This window comes from Mauremys reevesii, linkage group 1, assembly GCF_016161935.1.
Source record: "Mauremys reevesii isolate NIE-2019 linkage group 1, ASM1616193v1, whole genome shotgun sequence".
Lineage (NCBI taxonomy): Eukaryota > Metazoa > Chordata > Testudines > Geoemydidae > Mauremys > Mauremys reevesii.
Window position 1 is genome coordinate 303496061 of NC_052623.1, and position 16502 is coordinate 303512562.

General features: G+C 41.3%; 1 long non-coding RNA gene across 1 annotated transcript in view; it reads left to right on the forward strand.

Moving 5' to 3' along the window:
* The first annotated feature begins 296 nt into the window (after positions 1–296).
* Positions 297–16502, forward strand: part of LOC120385901 — a 78501-nt gene continuing 62295 nt past the window's right edge. Inside the window, exon 1 of the long non-coding RNA XR_005589407.1 lies at positions 297–914. This is a non-coding gene — a long non-coding RNA (uncharacterized LOC120385901). The remainder of the gene's footprint in view (positions 915–16502) is intronic.

A 16502-nucleotide genomic window follows, 5' to 3' on the forward strand; every position in this document is an offset into this window, starting at 1 on the left:
TATGGCACCTTAAATAGAGGCTTGCAGAAGAACCTCAGAAGGGGTTTAAATAGCACAAAAAGCTTATCTTTCCAACTGGCATAATTAAGGTGATGAGAGTATCAGGGCACTTTGGTTTGCATAAAGCAGTAGGTAGTTTTAAGATTAAGGCTTTAATTAAGTAGAAATTAGTGATAGTTTAAATTTAGAAGATCCAGTATGGCGGACCAAAATGGCAGATATAGGGATGAAGTGGTAGTAGGGAATGATCTTCCAGAACTTTCTAAAACCATCTAGAAACTTCTGGAATCCAAGATGGCATCATAGGGGGTGAAGCTAGGCAGGCAAGCACATGTGGGGTAATGTGACCAAGCACATGTAGATACATGTGACCATGCAACATCATAGGGGAGGGGCTGTAAAGCCGGAAGCTGATTGGCTGAGACAGGCTAATAAATGATGTTAATGAGCAGACCTTGCAAGAGGAACCAGCAGACAACCAGCAGGTTGAACTTGTAGTGGGTTTGGGATCCGTAAGAAGAACAGAAGCTCCGAGACTCGTCTGAAGAAAAGAAGCTATCTGAAGAACATCTGGAAAGAAAAGGGGTTTAGCCAGGTTTTGGGTAGAGTCTTGTAAGGCTTTGGGTGGGGGTTACTTTCTGAAAAGACATTGCCTGCAAGGAGCCTCAAGCAACAGTAGCAGTAGCAGGAGAATCCTGAGGTTGCCCTGACAACAGCTGCTATAGCAACCAAACCAACAGTCTTCATTAGCATCAGCTCTGAAACTGCTGCTGGAGGGCAACCGCTGCTGCCTCAATCACCCGCCAGAACCAGCTCTGACAGCTTCCTGAGGGAAGACAATGTTCCTGACAACATCTCCAATTTTAGACAGAACAGAAGGACCTTTGACAGTTCAGTGATACTGAAGAACAGAAGTAAGTGTAATTCTCCATCTATTATTAAGGAATGTGTGAGTTCCGACTGTAAATAAAGCTGGATGCCAGTGGTTTGACTGAGATCTTCCCCTACCCATCTGGTAGTCGCTTGGCCAGTGCTTATTGGTTAAATGTTAAATGCCAGTATTAAAGGAATGATCACACTGTTATATGTTATGTATGTTATATAGCCTGTGTCTTTTATTTGCTGTGCCATTTTATTTTAAAATGTAATTCTGTTACATTTTATCCTGCTTTACTCATTTCTTCTTTTTCTGTAAATACCTAATTCCTTCAATAAATTATTTTTATTTTCAAAGAATTACTGCTTTTGTGTCTATCCTTGAGTGGAAGGCTGTTTCCATGTCCTTTCAGGGGTTAGCAAGACTAGCTTGCTCTGGGGAGCTCTCTGCGGGTCAGAGAAAAGCCCCCTAGTAAAACTCTGGTAATTCCTTTAGAGTGGGCCACAACCTTGTTTACGCTTTAGTTAAAATGTAGACAAAAGTTGTAGGTAACATAATTGGCATCTAAAATCTGAGGGTAACACTACTTATTAACTAATCTACTATTAAACAAACTACTGCTGGAACAGGAGGTTCAAAGAGTAGGGGAAAAAACGCTGACCACTTGCAAAGCAAGGGTAAGAGGTGCTCCAACCACCCACCACAGATAAGAAGGAACTGAGAGGGCATAGGGCTGATGGTGCCTGATATACTGACACATGAGTGCAGCACTCAAGGGGGCACCACAGCCGGCTCTAAGGATACTGCTAAGGCAAAAGTCTCTGACAACTATGCACATGCACACACCTAGAATGGAATCAACATGAGAAAGTAGTCGAAGAAGAATCAAAATGACTAGCTTGCCCCCAGAGTGGTGGATTTAAAAAACAGCTATTGAGAATGTGGAAGAAAAACTTCACTACATTCTTTCAATTTTAAAGCATCCCAAATTTGAGTCAGCAATTAATTCACTGTGGGCCTCTTAGTGCTGCCTTTTCACAGCTGAGGTAAATGTTGTTAATATTTTTATTAGATGACTTCTATATTCTGATTAACAACTTGATTATCTCACTAATATGTTGGGACTGCAACCTATACATCATCTTTCTCCTGCTGAATCCAAGCTTGTGCCAAGTCTGGTCTTTTCTTCCTCTAAAATGTTGAAATCTACTCTTTCCCCACTGATAGTTTCATCCATACCTTGTTCAACTCTTGCTCTGTTTACAGTAGATTTTTCCTCCATGGCTTTACCACCTCTCTCTTCACTCTATCTCAAGGCCCTATAGCTTTATCTCTATTGTGACTTCCTCCTACCCTCCTCTCAATCCTCTTTCCTCACTGTTCCCTTCATCTCCTACTCATACACTTGATTAAATGCTGAAGTTGACCCTAATGCTTGGACAGTCTCCAGAAGCAAAAACACCAATGACCAGGTTTTTAGAGGTGTTGAGACCTTACTGACTTCAATAGACATAAATGTCCTCCTTCAATTCTCTGCTTGAAATCTAATTTCTCCTCAAAACCCTGCTTAACCTTTTTCTTTACCAATAATTTCTGTGTAACTTCCTTGACTTAAACAGTTTCCCTTTGTCTCGTCAAGTTTTGTCTCTCAGCATGTAAGAATGGAGACTGTTCTGTTTGTAAAGTACTGAATCAATTTGTGTTACTTTATAAATAAAAATAAAATACTGATTCCTGCAAGAAATGCTTTTATTTATTCCAATGACATCATATTCCTTCTTCCTGTCTTTATACCCTGAAATTAGGAGTCAGCTGTGCAAGCAAAACATTGCCATGTGTAGCTTAGTCATGTTATTCGAAATAAAACAAGTCACAGATGCAGTGAGTTCAGAAACATCCACTCTCTCTTCTACCCACTCCACAACCACATCAATTAAACTATACATGTGGCAATTACACAGATATTTGCATTCCTATTGCTCACAATAATTTTGCATTACAGGCTCACTGTCCTTCAGAACGAGAGGCAATCAGCCTTCAACAGTAAACCACAGGCTTCCTCCTACTTCTTAATTACATGCAACCATTGCAAAGTCACCCTAGCAGGAGAGAGCTTTCACCTAAAGGTTAATGAATGTACGGTGTACAAAAGTGGCGTTCATTGGAAATACTCATCTGGGCAGGACATTGCTATCTCAGTGATATCTTGAAAGTTTATAAAAATTTCTGGGTTTCAATACTGAAATCCACCTTGGAATTTTGTACTGTATTTTCACATACTGGGTACAGCCGGGGTTTCCCTCTTCTGCATTTCACAATTCAATCAATCTAATTGTTTGTCCTGGGACAGATTCTGATGTCACTCCTCACAATGGACAGCAACTTCCTCCACGAATGGTCCACTGACTTCAGTGGAACTAGTTGTATAGCAAGATGCTATTCAGCCTGAAGAAAAGTGTCAGAATCTAGCCCTGTGGCTTCACAACTTGGACCTCACTTTGTAGAAATGTCACCCACCCACATCAGCAGGTAGGGAAATTGATGGGGCCACTAGTGAAAGAGGAATAGTCCCAGTAGCAAGGGAATGAGGCACTTGCCAAGGGACAATACGTAGAGGCAGAGGGGTGCTGAATGGAGAGCATTGCCCAGCTCCCAGGATTAAGCCCAGCACAGGGACCACTTTCAGCTGCCCACTCTACCCACCCGAACTAGGAATGGGAACCCAGCCTGATAGAGGCTATGGGTCTAGCTGATCATCTGTTTAATTGGTTAGGAAGGATTTTTTTCTCCCATGGGCCAAATTGCAGAGGACCAAGGAGTTTTTTGCTTTCCTCACACCACCTGCAAGTTACAGTGGGTTAAGCAGGAACACACGCGGTATCTAACTGCTGTACTGGGATGGTGTTGCTTATTTGTCTCAACTTGCAGCTGGTTTCCAGTGGGGTTAAGAGAATAAGTGAATGATTCCCAGAGGTAAAAGACCTGGGATTTTGGTGATGGGTCTTGGGCTCATGTGATAGGGTCAAACCTTGTGGCCTTTGTGGGCCAAGATAAGACTGTGGCCCTCATGGGCTAAGGTTCCCCACCCTGCTGCACCCTCCGTCCCCCTCAGAGAGAACTGAGTCCTGGGTGATAGGCTGAGGAGACCCTACCCTATATTATGGATTATATGGGAAAGACCCCTGTAACACTGGCTCCATTTATGGGTTATATGATAAGGAACCCTATAACCCCCCACTGGAACCAATTAAATGTCCAGTATAGCAGAATACGGGTGATGGGTGAGTAGTGCCCCTCCCTTGTGTTAAAAGATTAATAAAAGTTGCAGCCTGCCACTTAATTCCATGAATGTATCTGTCCTCATTTTGCCATTGTGTCCGCATCAACTGGCAAAGTAATGTCTCACTGTCTAAACTGTATTTATATGTGCATGTGTAAAAAGAGAGAGTGAATAAGTAATAATAAAGGTATACATTGAGGGTTTCTGGTGACTAGTGAAGCTATGAGACCTAAATGTGAGTAGTTCATTCATAGCACTGTAACTGATCCCACGTTAAAATACAGCCTATAATAAATACAGTTTGAGTGCATTTTGTTATGACTAGGTATAAAAACTAAACCTCTCACATAAACACAATGTAAACTCTAAGGTTCAGATACTCAACTGGTTTAAATAGATATAGCTGCATTGATTTCAGTAGAGTGGGGCTGATTTACACCTGCTGAGGATCTGGCCTTAAAAATTTTATTCACCAGTTCTGGCTTATGTCTTATATTCCTAAAAGCTCATGCTTCGCAGGTTCAGCCAACCACCTGCATAGGTAAGGCAGGGATTCCCCTGCCAATCTATTCTGCATATGTGTTTCAGCTCCTTCCTCTGAAGCATCAAGGCTGGAGATGGGACATTGGACAGGCTGGACCCATGCTGTGAGGTGGCACTGAGCATTCTCTCTCTCAGGTGCTTGGCTGGCTGGTTCTTGCTCACATGCTCAGGGTCAAACTGATCACCATACGTTGGGGTTGGGAAAGAATTTTCCCTCCGGTCAGATTGGCAGTGGCCTTGGGGTGTTTTCACCTTTCTCTGCAGCAAGTGTGTGCGGGTTGTTTGCCAGGATTATCTGGGTATGTCCATTTCCCAGCCACTGCTGGGACCTCGGGCAATGGTCCCTTCTACTCTTTCCCTGTGGCATATAACAATCTAGTTTCCTGTGGTGTGCAATACTTTGGTTTAATTTCAATTGTTGGGTTTAGTGTGCAGGTGCTGGGTGGTGTAGGTGACCTGTGATACACAGGAAGTCAGAGTAGATGATCTGGTGGTCCCTCCTGGCCTTAAAATCTATGACTGTATATCACTTACAGACTTTAGGGTCTACCCTTCAAGATGCTGAGCACTTTAGCCCATTCCAACAATGTACTTAATTCAATGGGATTATTCAGATGCTAACAGTGATAAATGTCTTGTGTTCTGCTGAGCTGGGTTTATTCATTCATCTGGTAAAATACTGACTGACTGTGGATTCTAGAAGATGTCTGGCTGCAGGAGAATGAAAAATTATTTTCTGATATGTATTCATCTGTGGTGTGTCTGAACAAATGCATCCGTGTGCTTATCAATATTTTGTTACAGTGCAAGATGACATTAGAATTTTAAATGCAGAGTTCTAAGAGATGTAACCACTTATATGGCTACATCAGGTACGTAACTGCATCACCGACCATTTACTTCAATAGAATGGAACCAAATAGTTAAAAAAACTAAATTTATTTATTATGGGCAGCAGTTACCTACCCTTGTTGGGCAACTATGAAACTGCTGTGATAGACCTACTGATTTTTAAACTAATTGCTTTTTCCAGAACCCCCATTGTCTCAAAATCATCTTTCATACTGATTCAACATAACAAAAATAAAAGGGTACAAACATAGCTGGACTGATTTAAGACTAAGGGCTGGTCTACACTAGTAAAAAATCGATATAATGTTCGAATCGATATAGAGCGTTTTGATCGATCGATATATAGATGAGATGAGAGGCGATATGATATCCCGAAAATGCTCGCCGCCGCCGCCGATCACGGTGACGTAAGCGTTAGACTTCAGGAACACATTTATAACAATAGCCATTAGAATCACTGGATAATTGACCTGTGACTGCTACAGTATTAACCTTCCAAACTCTGACCAGACCAAGTGACTGAGAGCAGCAAATAAAGTTCAACTGTCTTTTCTCAGCTCTTGTGAGTCATGCTTTATTAGATTTGTAAATACAGTTTCACATTATGCTTTCTGCTTTGGTTGCAAACATTCCAAGGGAGTGTTTTAAGTCCAAACAAACATTTTTTTTAGAAGGTGGGGTCCACAATAATTTATGGTAATAAATACTTTGGTCTTTTAACTTGTATAGCTTTGTGTATACAAAAATCTAAATTTCGGGCCTAAGTTTACCTAAATCTAATGGTGCAAACCCTTACTGCCAAAATCAGTGAGGAGGGAAGGAGAAGTTCCCAACCACCCTTTTTTAATGACCCTGATCTCCTGAGCCCTTTAAAAACACACCACACAAATACAAATCTTTTATCATCAGGGAAACCTACCCTCACCTTAATTCTAAATACAGACTTATCTGACAATGACTTTTTTTCTCCTGCAACATATCTCTGACACCCTTACTCATTGAGTAATACCTTAGTCCTAGAGTAGTCCTAGTTATATCATTGAGATTATTTGAGGATAAAAGTACTCCTCAGTGTGAATAAGGATATCATAAAGTGGCCCTAAAGTAGAAATTAATGTGTCAAGATAACCTGATGCACTAGATCCCATCACACGTTTAGTGAGCGTTGGTGATCATTTCCAAGTTACAGACATCTGATCTGGCTAATCTGCAGTGTCATATCTGCCCGTTGAATACTGTGTCAGAGTTGAAACTCCAACTAAAGTTCTCAGCTATTGACAGAGATCTTCATTTTAGCTGCATTTACTGTCAAAATGGATGCTTAAGACAGCAAAGGATTTGTTTAAAAAGCATGGAATTTGTAACAACGCATGCATGGTACACTAAAGCATGCAGCATGCACAGAGACATAAATTAGCAATTTCAGATGCAGAAACCTGAGCAAATACAATGCTGGCATTTTCCATTAAATAAAAAAATAGCCCTTGGAACTTTTAAAGATAGAAAATGTCTTTGTTTGTGCATTCCTAGCAGGCTGATTATGGTAAACCCCTAATTATGTTGTAAGCTTTTTGGAACAGGGACTGTACCTTTTAATATGTTTGAACAATATCTAGCCCATTGTGGGTACTAGCAGAATGGTAGTAATAAATAACTTGATGATGATATTTCAGGAATACATTGTGGAATAGAACATATGGGCATAACCAGTTATTGACTGTGGTAATAACAATTGTACAACTTCCTGAAAATTTGGAAGATAGCGGTGTTGCTCTAGAATCCTGCAGCATGCATTACTCATTTCTGTGAATTCTGTTACATAATTCAAAGCCAAAGGCCAATTCTTGTGTATCCAAATGAATGGTATCAGCTGAACTTTTAACAGCAATGACTTACCTAACCTTGGAATTTTTTAACCTTACCCCTTCCCACCCCTGTCCCTCCCTTGCCCATACAGCAATAATGAGCACAAAGGGAGATGTACAGATTTGGGAATTATGGGAAAACCAAAGCAGGAGTGCTGGGAATGGCCTTGACATCTGCTGCTTGTGTTGTGGAGGTGGAAGGAGGGGTGAGAAATGAATGGGGAAGGCAGGGGTGTTCAGTGAGTGGGGAAAGGGGAATTGCAGTGAAGGCAAAGCGAGGGAGACAGTTCCATCTTCTCATGAGCTCTACCTACCATTTTACATCTGCTAATGACAGTATTCAATAAGTTGACAGTATTCAATAAGTTTCTTTAATGTAGACAAGACCCTAGGTTTACTGAGGTCAAGAGAGGTTTGTGGGTTCCTCTTGTTACATAAAATACCTTAAGTGTAGTAAACATGTGACAACCCTGAGTAAAAGAGCAGAGTAATAAGCAATTGTAGTACCCGTCTTGCTCATGAATGACAAGGACTGGATAGCGGTGAGCATTTGTGGAAACCCTGGTATTAAAAAGGCCCTCCCAGTTAATCAAATAAAAGTCTTATTTGGTGACTAGAGCACAGCAAATAAATGTTTTGCAGAATGCTTGAGACAAGACGTCATACAAGAGGGAAAAAAAACTTTCCAAAGCAGGCTTGGTAACATTAGTCCAGAACAAACATGGACAACAAACACAACTCCAAAAATACAAATAAAATCCCTTACACAATAGGTAAATTCTTAAGGCTACCACGGGAGTATAGGGCCAAAGAAAACAGCAAACTGACCAGATACAATGCAATAGCCACTTTCACCAGCTTGCCAAAAATATTTTCCCCTATAATGTTAAAAGAAAACTAGCTATTTTTACTATTGCCTTTGATTACGATAGAAAAATAAATAATATAATCAGAAGTTTAAACAAAGAAAACACGAGGCTTTTTAAAAAAATACCTGAAAATATTTCAAATATTCTATTAATATAAACTGGGCTGTGACAGTTCCAACAGGAAAGGGAGCCTCATATCTTGCTACATCTGATGAGAGATGCAGAGACATGCCACACCCTCCCTTCAGACCCAGAAAAATATGGAGTCAACATAAAAAAAACAAATAAAGAAATCACAGACCTTCCCTTAAAAAAACCTGTGGAAATATCCCGTTGTTGGCAGTGTGTGGCTGCAGCTCTGAACTGTTGCATGTTGTCAACATGACAGTATTTTCTATATTCAATCTTCATTTATACACCTTTTAAAGGTAATTATTGATTCAATCATCTTACATATGATCAAGTTATTGGGCACTATTTTATATTCTACTGCAGTCTTTCTACTTCTCTCCAATTACTATAATTTTTAAAAATAGTTTTACTACCTGCACTTTTATTTATATATATTTTTGTTCACAATATGGTTTTTCAAGAAGTTTGTAAGACAGCAAAACTTAAATTTGAACCAGAACCTGACGGAGACCTCCCATTTCTAGTAGTTAACCATGTGGGACAGTTTCATTTTAAAGATGACACTGATATAGACAAATAATTTATGAATGCTCCTTGTCTAGAAACTATCACAGAATTTCCAGCTGAAGCCAGCAATTCTGATAATTAATGCTCCAATCCTGCAACTGAGCTCATGTGTCACTCCATGCAAATCAAATGGCAGGATTGAGGTCATAATTAAGAATGAGCTAACTAGTTTTTCCTAATTTTGAACTCATTTGAATATTGTGGGATTGAAACTCATTCAGATTCAAACATTTGCTCTATACTTAAGAGATACTTTAAAGTCCTAGAGGGTTTAATAGAAAACCTTTCTATAGATTTTTGAACTACCCAATAGAATTGAAACATGAGTGAAAAAAGCACAGTTTAAATTACATAGAAAAAAATTAGAAATTCAGACTGATTTTTCAAACACCAAAAATAGTTCACGATATCCACAAACCCTAAGACTTCAGAGATTCACCCATACAGAATTATAATAAAGCACCAAACTTTATGTTAAAGTAACAGTGAGGGCAAAACTGAAGCAAAGATATTCTGAGATACAGACAGAAATCCTGAATTTATCCTCCCAGAGGGCCAAATTATCAACCCCTTGCTCACACTGGTTTTTAGGAGTATAAAATCAGTGGGACTTCTTGTCTGAGTAACTTCTCACCAATGTGAACAAGGGTTGATGATGATCTTCCCAAGAATGAACTAACTGTACGTAGATAGGTCATCTTAGGCTCTAATGCAGTGGTTTTCAACCTTTTTTCATTTTGAATGGAAGCAACGACCCCTTTGGAAATCTTAAACATAGTCTGTGGATCCCCAGGGGTCCAAGGACCACAGGTTGAAAACCGTTGCTCGAATGTCATCAGATCTCACAAAGAAAGCAGTGAGGCTCTGTTGGTTCATATGTCAATACAAAGGACAATGCAGGCACTGCAGGGAGTGATGCTGGCAATTCAATAGGTGGCACTCTTTAAACTGTCAAGTTCATGGACCCCTGCCCTGAGACAGGAAGAAAACCAAAACTACTATGAGGAGGTAAATGTAAACTAATCTACTGGTTTTGTCCCCATTTTAGAGCAGCATATAAAATAAATACTGAGAAAGCCATGACTAGGACTGTTGCTATGTCATGGAAAACACTGTGGAACATCACAGGCTTGTCGTGTCAAATTTGGAAAAAGACATGGATTTGTGACCTGACTGATTTTTTTCCTTCCAAAATTTCTGAGCTGTCTTGTGTAGCAGAACTTCCACGTGCTTTTCACCTCTCTGTTTAACTGCTACAAAAGGGCAATAGAAAAAAGACATAGGAAGTCACAGAATCAATGTCCCCCATGACAATCAACCTTAATGATGTTTGTTAATCATAAAGCTTGGACCTGGACACAAGAGACATTTAACACTTAGCCTTTCATGTTATCTACAAGTTAATTTTTTAAAATGAGACTAATTTAAAAGTGAGTTTGTCTTAATATATAAAATTAATTTCCAACATATTTCTCCCAGAAAAAAAAACCCACAGAAAAGTCAAAAGTAATTTATTTTCTAGGGGGGAGATTTTCAAAAATGCCTAAGGGTTTTAGGAGCTCCTAAATCCCTTTGGCACTTTTGAAAATCTCACCCTAAATTTCTGTAGGCAGACACTGTGAAATCTTCCCCACACAGCCCTGCCACAGGAGATAGCAGTATAGTAATGAAGATTATGCTCCTAAAACACTCCAAGGATCGGGCAATTCTTCTGACCTTTCTGGTTTGTTTAACTCTATTTTCTCCTCCATGTCCCTCATGAGCTTTGGAAGAGAAGGAATTACACTAACTTCTCCATTCCGTGGCCTGTGTTATGCAGAAGGTCAGATTAGATCATCACAATGGTCCCTTCTGGCCTTAAAATCTATTTATCCTATGATTAGTCCCCTGGGGCCAGACATTTTCTCAAGATACTGATCACTTGTGAAATTTACTGACTGTTGTCAACAAAAACTGTCTCACATGAATGTTTTTAAAATAGATTAACATGCGGCTTTTGGTTTGTATTTGCTCGATCTCCTTCTGTTGATTTACCTACTCTACATGTCATAAAACACTGAGAAATATTTCTTATGAAGAGCAATATGTATGTTGTGTTTTATTCTCTGTATTTGGCCATGAAGCTTTGCTTTGGCAGAAATAATTAGATACTATTCTGTTCTAGGAACATACTGACTGCTGGTGGCTTGGATAAATGGAACCTGAACAGCTGCTTTTTTTCAGTTTAGGAGTCTTGAAAAGTCCCATTTATTCTAATGCCATTTACACCAGCAGAGAATTAGGTACAGTGTCTTGAACATATCTAATTGTTCATGTTCAAAATCCCTTCATTGTTGGAGCAATTAGCTCCACTGGAACCTAGAAAAAAATCCTGAGTTAATGAAAATCTAAACAAGACATAAATTTGGTACCTGAGTGAGGATTAACTGTGAGTAAATACTGGCACTAGATACATATATTTGTAGAAGAGATCATTTAGTTTGTGTAGGCCTTCAGAGTTTTCTGGCTTCCAGAAACCTCCAACAGCATGTTTAAAGTACATAGTCTTCTGTCTTTAGTAGCCTTTATCTCTTTTCTCTATTACAGCAGATGTACCTTATCTCTCCATCTTTTTTGCTTTGCTCTGTCAAGTATTTTGTCATTAAATAAGCACGCTGTGACAATGCTAGTGTCTGACGTAACTCCTCAAGGCCTTGCACTTTTTGCCATATACTCATTCTTTATTTTATAACTGTCCTCAAATCACCCTCTACCTTTTTCAATTCCAGAAAATAAGATATCCTTTAAAAGGAAGATTTTGGAAACATTTAACTCTTCCTGGCACCTCATGGAAAACTTGGAAACATTCCATTTTGACAGACTGTGATATGCATTTGTCTGTGTCGGAGACATTCCTCCTACTACTTTCCCCCACCTCTCTGTTTGTTTATTAAAATTAATGACCTTTGCACAAAAACAGAATCTTTGTTGCTTAATTTTTTTAAAACCATCTGAGGATTCCCCTCTGCTGGAGGAATTCTCAACTGGTTGCCTACACTGCAGGCAGAGAGAGGTATGATTGCAGCACACGTAGACATGCCTGAACTAGCTTTGATCTAACTAGCTTGAAAAACAATAACAATGAAGCCATGTAGGGTTACCCAGTATCCAGTTTTTGACCAGAACACCCAGTCGAAAAGGGACCCTAGTGGCTCCAGTCAGCACTGCTGACCTGGCCATTAAAAGTCTGGTTGGTCACAGTGGAGTTGGCAGGCTCCTTACCTGGCTCTGTGCAGCTCCCAGGAAGCAGCCAGCATGTCTCTCCAGCTCCTAGGCGTAGGGGCAGCCATGGGGATTCTGCATGCTGCCTCTATCCCAAGCACTGGCTCCGCCACTCCCATTGGCCAAGAACCAAGGCCAATGGGAGCTGCAGGGGCAGTGCTCGGGGAGGGGGCAGTGCTCGGAGCCCCCATGGCTGCACCTTCACCTAGGAGCCAGAGGGACATGCCAGACACTTCCCAGGAGCCACCTGAGGTAAGCACCGCCTAGAGCCCGCACTGCTCATCCCCTCCCGCACCCAAATCCCTTCCCCAGCCCTGAGCTCCCTCCTGCACTCCGAACCCTTCAGCTCCAGCCCAAAGCCCCCTTGTGCACCCCAAATCCCTCATTCCCAGCCCCACCCCATAGCCAACACCCCCAGCTCAAACCCCACCCCCTGACTGGAGCACCCTCCCACACTCCAAACCCTTCACCTCCAGCCTGGAGCCCTTTCCTGCACTCCAAACCCATCTTGGCCCTATCCCAGAGCCTGCAGGGGCATGCTGGCTGCCACTTCCCACAGCTCCCATTCCACTGGGAGCTGCACGGGGCCATGCCTGCGGACGGTCAACATCCGCAAACATCAATCACCTTAGCCTGATGGGCCGCAGGTTGCCCACTATTGCTCTACACTGCCACCAAGCCTCTATATTACCACCTTCCATATCAACTCAGAGCAAGTTGAAACAGCAGCTGTAATTACAGCAATAAGGTTTTGGGTTGAACACCAGAAAATACAAAAAAAGAGAAAAGGGGATTACACGTGCACTAATACAACCTGTGTTCCAGAGACGGGTACACTGGCAAAACAGTAGCAATATATCTGCACACTAGTTGTCACTACACAGAAATTGAGGCAAGGGAACAGGATGATACTATGTGTGTGAAATGAAGTTATTGTACAGATGGAAAAATGCAAGGTGCATCCAACACATGCTTGGCAAGCATGGCAAATGCCCGTTTCACAGTTCTATAATACTATCATAACTGATGTGGCTGTGCCACAAGCTCAGTGGGCAACCTTGGACAAGCCACTGAGGGTATGTCCACTCTGCAGATGGAGGTGTATTACAGCTCAGGTTGGCATACCCATGCTAGCTTTAATCTATCATGTTTAAAAATAGCAGTGAAGGCATGGCAAGACGGTCTTGGCTAACAATGTGAGTATGTACCAAGGATTCTGAGTGGGCTTATACACTGTGGCTTTACTGCTATTTTTAGTTGTGCTGGGTAGATTAAAGCAAGTGCAGGTATCTCTACATGAGTTGCCTTGCAATCCCACCTCCGATTGCAGTGTGGACATACCCTAAATTTCTCTGGACCTCAGTCTCCTAAAGATAATGCCATTTCCTTTCTCCCATTCTTTGTACATCCCGTTTGGAGTGATATTGTAGGGGGAGATAGGTACCTATTTCCTCTTTGTACCATTAAAATTGTAAATTCTTTGAGGCAGGCAGTGTCGCACTATGCAACTGTACATTGCCTATCACAATGGGCCCCAGTCATGGTTGAGACTTCTAGGTACTAACATAATCCAAATGATACTAATAAAAATAAATCACATGCAGTTAGGACTCCACTGCTGAACATGTTTGCTTACTCCCTTCCCTACCATCTCAGGCAATCAGTACTTTTATGCTTGTCTATACCTAGACAGAAGAACAGAAGAGTGCTCTCAGCTCAGGTCTAGAAGCAAGGAACCCTTGTATTCTAATTCTGACTGACACGGATTCTCTCCATGGCCTTGGACAAATCACTTAACTCCCTTTTTCATTTCCTGCATTTGCAAGAGAAAGCTACATTACTTCTTTCACAGGGGGTGGGGCTGTGAGGCTTAATGCTGCAAGACACTTTGCAGATTAAAAGTACCATTTAAACTAACATTATTGCTCAGGAGGCTGTCTAGTACATAAACACTGAAAGCCATTGTTTTGTAATATCTGTAGTAAGGATAAGGTGTTGGTTTGTTATTTTCTGTAGGTGTTCATGCGGCTATAAAGATATGTTAAAGGTACTGAAAGCTTAGGCTAAGTGTTCCTGTAATACAGGCATAAAGCAAAATAATAATTAAAAATGACTCCACTCCATTTGTAGGGTCTAATCTAGCATTGGGGATGTTCAAATGGTAGGATATATAATATATTTACACATACTTGCACACTGCAGCATTCATTACCTCCTATTGCACAGTGACCTCAACCGCCCATCTGTAAAATAGGGATAGTATTTACCTACTCCAGATGGTTAGGCACCCTATGGCCCTCTTGCTTAAAGAAACACAGGCACTCTATTTCTTGTCACTCAATTGTTGACACAGGGAGGTGTTTTACAGAGACAACACTGCAGATCTGCGGACCAGTGATCAGACGGTTAGCACTATATTTGGAAGCCCACCTGGGGCTGCTTTCGGGAGAACCTAGAACAAGGCAGGATGCCACACAAACTGCTTGTAATCGGGCGTGGGAGGATGGAGTGGCATTATATGAGCTGCTGAACAACACGTCCATCTTTTCCGGGTTCGTGGCCTCAAACCCAAAGTGATGCACATGGAGCAGGGTTGCCAACGCTGGCCCAAACACCAAAGTAAACCCTGCCCCATGTCCACTTCAGTCCCACCCACAAAGCAACTTCATCTTCTCAGACTCCCCTCAAATTTTACTTGACCTTTTACTCAAAATGCTGCAATTTGGTCGGTGGAAATTTCATTGGAGGGCAGGGAGGGAGGAGAGGGAAATCCCTTTTTATTATGAGAATTTTACCTTGCTCCAGAGCTGTGATTCCTGGCTGCTGAGATTTAGTGTTCCATATCTAAAACTCAAAGGTGCTTGGAGCCCCACTGTGACACGCTGTACCTCAGAGTAGTACCCTGGACCCCCCTTATTCACCACTGTGATATGATTATGATATGTTTTGTACAATGCATGTTTGGTGAGGTATCATTTTAAAAGTCTTGAGCTATTGAACATTAATATCCTGTTGGATTGTGTGTACTATCATTGTATGTGAAGTTATGAAGTATTGCTGTATGTGTTACTGAAATATATTGTGAGGTTGGGAGACACCCACAGCTGGCCTTTCAGTAGGGACAAAGGAGCAACCATCACTGGCCAGACAGGCATTGATGGCCTATCAAGAAGAATCCACTCTCCCAGAGGCTCCTTAGAGAGGGCACATATGCAAGGGGACTGCCTGACCCCCTCATCACAGCAAGGATCTTTCTAGCAGCTGGAAGAAAGTATAAAAGAGGGACAGTGACATCATAATTTGCCTCTCTCGCCTCTCCCATCTCAACACCTGGAAAACCATCAGGAAGACAAAGACTTTGAACTGGGGAGTTTGGTCCCAGGCTGGGAAGGATCCAGCCTATGTACTGAGAACTGTGAGCTGCTTGTAACATCTATTAGGGTGAGAGACTGCTTGAGTCTAACCTTGCTTAGTCTGTAAAAATTAAACTGTGTATTATTCTTATTACTTGTATAACCAACTTTGATCTCTTCGCCTGCTAGTTATAATCATTTAAAATCTATCTTTCTGTAGTTAATAAATCTGTTTTATATGTTACCTAAAACAGTATGGTTTTGGTTGAAATGTTTGGGGAATCTCAACTCAGGTAAACAAGGGCTGTTGCATGTCCACTGCCTTTTGTTGGAGTTGCAAACTAATTAATGAGCGTGCACTGTTCAAGGAAGTATATTTCTGGGGGCTGGTGTGATGGGCTGGTGCCTAAGATGGAGTGGCTCAGGGAGCATTCATGCAATTTAGCTGGATGTGGGGCTCCACATGCTGATGGCTGAGAGATCACAGTGCCTGGAGGGGTTTTGCTGCTTGTCACTGGCATAGCATTGTGTGAGACAGCCCAGGCTGGAAAATTAAGAGGGCACAGCAGTCCCACAGTTCCAAGTTGTACCCTAGGGATCCTGTCACACCCACCTTTTGTAATTTGGATGAGGGTAGTTATGTATTCTCATTCTAGTGCTGTACTTTTAAACCAACTCACATTCCACAGTTCAAGAACTTCTGATCAAGAAATCATCAGACCTTAGTTATATTGGTATAAATGGCCTGAGGCTGAAGGAGAAGTATTAGCTTTTAAACATGGGAGTAGTATTGTAATCATCTTGACAAGAACTGCACTGGGTTTATCAGATCTAACATATAAATAAAAATTTAAAAAGGCACAACAATGCATTTAGTAAGAGTTACAGATGTAGATAATCCTC